Raw genomic sequence first — 6116 nt, forward strand, 5'->3', positions numbered from 1 at the left:
CCAATAATATTCATAAATAAAATTAATTTTTAGTCATTTATGTGCTACCACTTTCTTATTTTAAATATATTCTGTATTAAATGACTCGTTCGGTAAGTGGATATCCTTTATAGTGGTCTGATCGGACTACCTATAAAAAACCGTGTGGAGGCTTTCAGTTATAGGAGGCGTTGGTCGAGCTCTTTAAAAAATTGACATATAATTCTGCAAATTTTAGTTTGTCCTCTATTGTTTTTTTTAAGATATTTTATCGAATTCGGAGCTGTTGAAATCTCTGTATAATTAACGTGAAAAGCAGTTATATCTTGTAAACTTCTCGTGGTTCACATTCGCTTTTTTAATTCGTTGAAAGGGCCTCGTGTGTTAAGGGCATGGGTGAGAGATAGACACTGAAAAGAGAAAAAGCTGGTAGCAACCCAACGCCTCCTATAACTGAAAGCCTTCACACGCTTTTTTATAGGTAGTCCGATCACATCACTATGAAAGTAAATCAATTAGTGAAAGAACCATTTAATATGAAATCTATTAAAAATTAGAAAGTGGTAGCAAATATATGTCTAAAAATGTGTTTAATTTATGGATATAATTGGTTTGTTTTATTTACTTGCCAACCACTACAGATTCAATTCTCAGATATATATGATAAATTTCTCTCAAGTACTTTTAAAATAGAATTTGGGTTCATGCGCACAAGTGGTTCACTTTTTAATTAATCTGCGCAGACTTCTTATAAAAAACCGTGTGGAGGCTTTCTGATGTAGGAGGTGATGAGCAACCCCATTTCAGATTTAAAACTTGCTTTCGGTAGGAGTAGATCTAGTTTCTTCTTCAAACTGTTCAACAATTTCTACTTTTTTTCAGGGAAAAAGAAGTTTTATATATTTGCAAAAACAATCAGAGATTGTAAAAACAATCGCTGTAGTTGCAGAAATTTAATGTTTTTTTGAAAATAATGCTAGAATGAGATGCATTTCGTACCAGTGATTGATCTTTTAGGTCTTGGTATATATAGGCTTCCGGCCCTGGCTGAGGGTTAAAAGTACACAGATTTAGAGCTCCGAAGACATTACAGTTAATCTCTTCGGAACGGGTCAGTCATAAATATATTCGTATGAAATCAGAAACAGGATAGAAAAAATAAAAAGCGGAAGCATAAGTTTGGGCATGGCTAATTTGACAACCTTCTTTTTGCTTTTGCTTTAAATCTAATACATCCAATCTACACCGAAGAGCCATTACATTATGACCACCCTCCATCTATAACAATGGGCTCGCCCAGGTTTTCATGGTTTCTCGCCCAAGAACAAACCCATAATCCTCATATAATAATCCCTGACGTCTGTAAGCTACTTGAACATAGTTGCAAACCAGGTTCACCCATTCATGGCAACAGTTTTTCCTGCGGGGGATGGTGTTTACCAACAGGATAATGCACCATGTCATAATTGTCGAATCGTCATGGATTGGTTCGAGGAACATTCCAGTGACTTTCAAGTCATGTCTTGGCCCCCAAATTCACCTGACCTGAATCCAATAGAGCATTTGTGGTCCTACTTGAAAAACCAAATTCGTGCTGCCACGCTACCCCATCGCAATGTGAGGGAATTGCAGGAACAGTAGGTGAGCGCTTGGTACCAGATACCTCAGACTACCTATCAGCACCTTGTGGAATCAATGCCACGACGGGTGCTAGCAGTTTTGAGGACTAAAGGTGGTCCTACATGTTATTAGCAGGGAGCTCATAATGTAATGGCTCTTCGGTGTATATTAGACTGACTTAGACTGAGGTGTAGTATGAAGTACCTGACCGCGGAGCGGGTACTCCACTTCTTCATCTGTGATGATGCCCGTATTCGACTGGAGTACTGTGTTTATAGCAATATAACAAGACTAACAGAAGCACTGGTCGACGTAAGTTTATACTTGTAGTCGTGCTTATAAAATATAAGGTGAGGGGAAGAGCTGTATTTGTAAAACTATATTTGAGCTCAAATCTATATTCATACCTGCCAACTCTTCCGGATTTTCCGGAAGATTTTATTTTCATATTTAAAGTGATAGTAATACTCATGATATTCCAATTAACTTTTTGATTTATAAATATAATTATAAATGACTTTGACCACCACTACATATAAATTATTACAATTAATATATAAAAGCATAATAATCCTTGCGCTAGCGATTTTCAACGGGATCAAATTATAAATATATTTTTGAGTCATATTGTTTTTCGTTTATTGTTTTATAACCACTCTGAAAATCCATTCTCGGAAATAGTGAAAGTTGGCAGGTATGTATATTTGTTAAAAGTGTAAGTATATAATTTTTAATTTAAACTAAGTAGTGGTGAATTAAATAAAGAACACTATTAACCCCGCCCACAAACAAACTGCTTTTAAAAATAGTTTATTTACCAGTTTTATCTTTTTTACCGTGATTGTCGCCACCATGAGAATGCATAGATGACTCGCCCGCTTTGAAGCGGTTAAGCCGTGTTGAGCCTCCACACGGTCTTTTATAAGTAGTCCGCGCAGACGATTTAAAAAGTTAACCAGTTGTGCGCATAAACCCAAAACCTTTTATAAAAGTAATTGAGAGAAATTCATCTTATAAATTTGAGAATTGAATCTGTAGTAGTTGACAAGTGAATAAGGCAAACTAATAATATTCATAAATAAAACAAATTTTTAGTCATATATTTACTACCACTTTCTTATTTTAACTAGATTTTGTATTAAGTGACTCGTTCGGAAAGTGGATATTCTTCACAGTGGTCTGATCGGACTACCTATAAAAAACCATGTGGGGGCTGGTCAAGCCCTTTAAAAAGTTGGTAAAATTAACCGAAAATCTGCAAATTTTTGTTTGTAGTTCTCTGCAGTTTTTTTTTTTTTTTTTTTTTTTTTAAAAAAAAACTAGTGAAATACGGAGCAGTTTGCCTCTCTGTATGATTAATATAATGAGGAGTTTTGTCTAGTAAACTTTTTGTGTTTAGAGTTCGCTTTTTCAACCGTTGAAAGGGCTTCGTGTGTTAAGGGTTAAAAGGAAACGAAATCTGCAGTACTTTTAGTAGAGGCGGGGGATATTTTTGGTGGGGATAAAAGTTAATTACAGAAAGGATACACCCTATTTTTTCATAAAAATTTTTAAAAAATGTTTTCTTATTTTTAGTCCACTTAAGTAACAGAGTTTTAAAAGTTTTTTTTTTTTCAGTTTTGTGTTTGAATCATTTAGGAAGAAATTTTAACTTCTAATGGCATCAGGTAGAATTTTGAACGTTCTAGCGAGATGGAAATTTTTCAAAATTTTGAATGGCGATCTATTCCAATAAGCGATATGAATGCTGGTTGTCGCAGTCAAGAAACGATTGAAATCTATATAGTCAAAAGACATTCAGCTCTAGGTGAGCCAACGCCTCCTATAACTGAAAGCCTTCACACGCTTTTTTATAGGTAGTCCGATCACATCACTATGAAAGTAAATCAATTAGTGAAAGAACCATTTAATATGAAATCTATTAAAAATTAGAAAGTGGTAGCAAATATATGTCTAAAAATGTGTTTAATTTATGGATATAATTGGTTTGTTTTATTTACTTGCCAACCACTACAGATTCAATTCTCAGATATATATGATAAATTTCTCTCAAGTACTTTTAAAATAGAATTTGGGTTCATGCGCACAAGTGGTTCACTTTTTAATTAATCTGCGCAGACTACTTATAAAAAACCGTGTGGAGGCTTTCTGATGTAGGAGGTGATGGGTGAGCCCATAAGTGCGGGTTTCTTTGCTGATGAAAAGTTTTTATTCGTTATTAAAATAAGATATACTTCATGCCTGTCAACTTTTCCAAAAGTAAAGATATGTTTATTCAAAGAGAGAACGCTTTTGTGACTAGTTACTAGTTTTGTGACTAGTGTGACTGAAGTTAAAAGATAAAAAGAACCTTTTCAACCATTAAGATCGACACATTGCAACGAGAAATCCAATCATTAGTAAGAAATATATTCGAAGTGAATTTCTTTTTCATACTTGTTTCAAATATTGATGCTCAATGTATTTATTTTTATCAAATTACTATTTTTTTGTTGAATAAAATTTTTTCAAGAAAGTATATGAATTCAAATGGTTCAAAAAAATGCTTTATTTTATTTAAAATAGTTCCGTTTAAATTGGCGGTTCAATAGTTATTTAAATTATATGTATTTAAAATTTTATATTGCTAAGAAAACATCCTTATCTATAGAAATGTAGAATCTTCCTTATGTATACAGCACCAAAGGTTTTGCTTTGGCACTATTTGAAAGATCATTCAGGACTCCCAAGGTCTGGATGCTTTAAGCTATCAATAAATATTTAATTTATTGGAAATATGTATGGATGCAAAAAATAACTCTGATAAAATGCTGTAATTCAGAAATGAAAGAAAAATTGAAGCATATTTCAGCAGCCTTGAAAAAACTTAGCTACCACTAATTTACTTTTTATCGTGTGAACCCTGGACGTTAACAATTTATACCTTTTATTGGACGAGTAGTAATGCCTAGTCCTAGCCCTGTCGGTTGGTCGGGGTGCCTGAGACCGAAACGGATTTCTTGTTATCTAAAATTGATAGTAAGAAGGTATTATGAAATACCTTTATTTTATAATCATGGAAAAAATTACGGAATAATGAAAAAAGAGAAGAAAATTTTTTTGAAAAAATTAATAAAAATCCGAAAAAGATATAATCTCTTCATCAGCTCACACGATTATATCCACCAAAAAGGCGTGCTTTCTAATATTGTATCAATATAGCAAAAGAAAAGTATATTAATATAATAGTGTGAGGAGCACTGAAAAAATTGAAACAAAATAGAATCGAACACATTAAGTAATAAATATCACGCAAAAAAAAAGCAGAAAATAAAATGTAAAAAAAAAAAAAAAATATATATAAAATGGAAAGAAAAAAAAAAAACAAAGCATAAAACAAAATCGATAAAGCGAGTATCGAATTCAAATGAACTTACATGAACGGGAAAATTTTCAAGAATGATTTAAAATATTTTCGTAATGAGATTGCCAGATTACAAAATAAGAAAACCGTAGAGCAATATGAGGTAAAAGCGTAAATAGAAGAATTTTGTTTTATAGCTCATTCTTACTGCAGTACTCGAAGCGCGTTTGATTTATTAGTTACCAAGGATGGGCCCAAAAATAGACGTGCGCAAGATAATATTAGACTGGATAATTTAAAGAGGTTTATAATTAATAAGGTTGATATTTAATTATACAATTTTTCATGATTTTAGCAAATTAACTTTTATTTCAGAAAAAAGGAAAGAAACATGAATTGCCTGTTTTGCACATATTTTTAGCCCACGATTTACACATGGCAAAAATTACATAAATTAACAAAAAGTTTTTAATAAATACATATTTATATAGTATATATATATACACACACACACAGAAGAGAAGCCAACTTGCTCTCCGCTTTAAAATAAAATATTTTCCATTGGTAACGAAATTTAATTTTTCTACCACTACCTATCACTAATTCAAAGTATAATTTTACTATCACTTTCATAATAAAGAGAAAATTGTATAAAAATCCAAAGAGTTTGGAGAAAAAGATGTTCCCCGATATTAGCTTTTCCTTTTCTAAACATTTTACTTAATGACGTAAAAGGAAGGGAAAATGCTGGAAGACTGCGTTTCTTAATTTTTTTTTCATATAAAATACTTAATGTTATGTTATTTTTATTTTAAAAACTCTCTAAATATTGTGTGATGTGGCAAAAGTAACAAATTTGTCTCCATATTTTAACTTTATTTTTTGACACATTTTCTTAATTTGCACAGTGCTTCTTTCATTTCTAGGCAATAAATTTTAAGCAACTGTGTCATCTCTGTAAAAATACTTTATAAAATCACAGAAATTAACATATCTGCAATTAGTGACGAAACTTTACACTACTTTCGTAAATATTGCCACAGAAAAAGTATTATAAACACATTAAAAAGGATATTATATGAAATGTGTTAAAAGTACAAATCAGTATTTATACAAAATCAGTTAGCGATTTTTATTGCTCGAGGACCTTCAATCACGTGTTTCATCCGTAAAT

This window comes from Parasteatoda tepidariorum, chromosome 5 (assembly GCF_982258835.1).
Source record: "Parasteatoda tepidariorum strain Cologne lab strain chromosome 5, Ptep-v5.0, whole genome shotgun sequence".
NCBI lineage: Eukaryota > Metazoa > Arthropoda > Arachnida > Araneae > Theridiidae > Parasteatoda > Parasteatoda tepidariorum.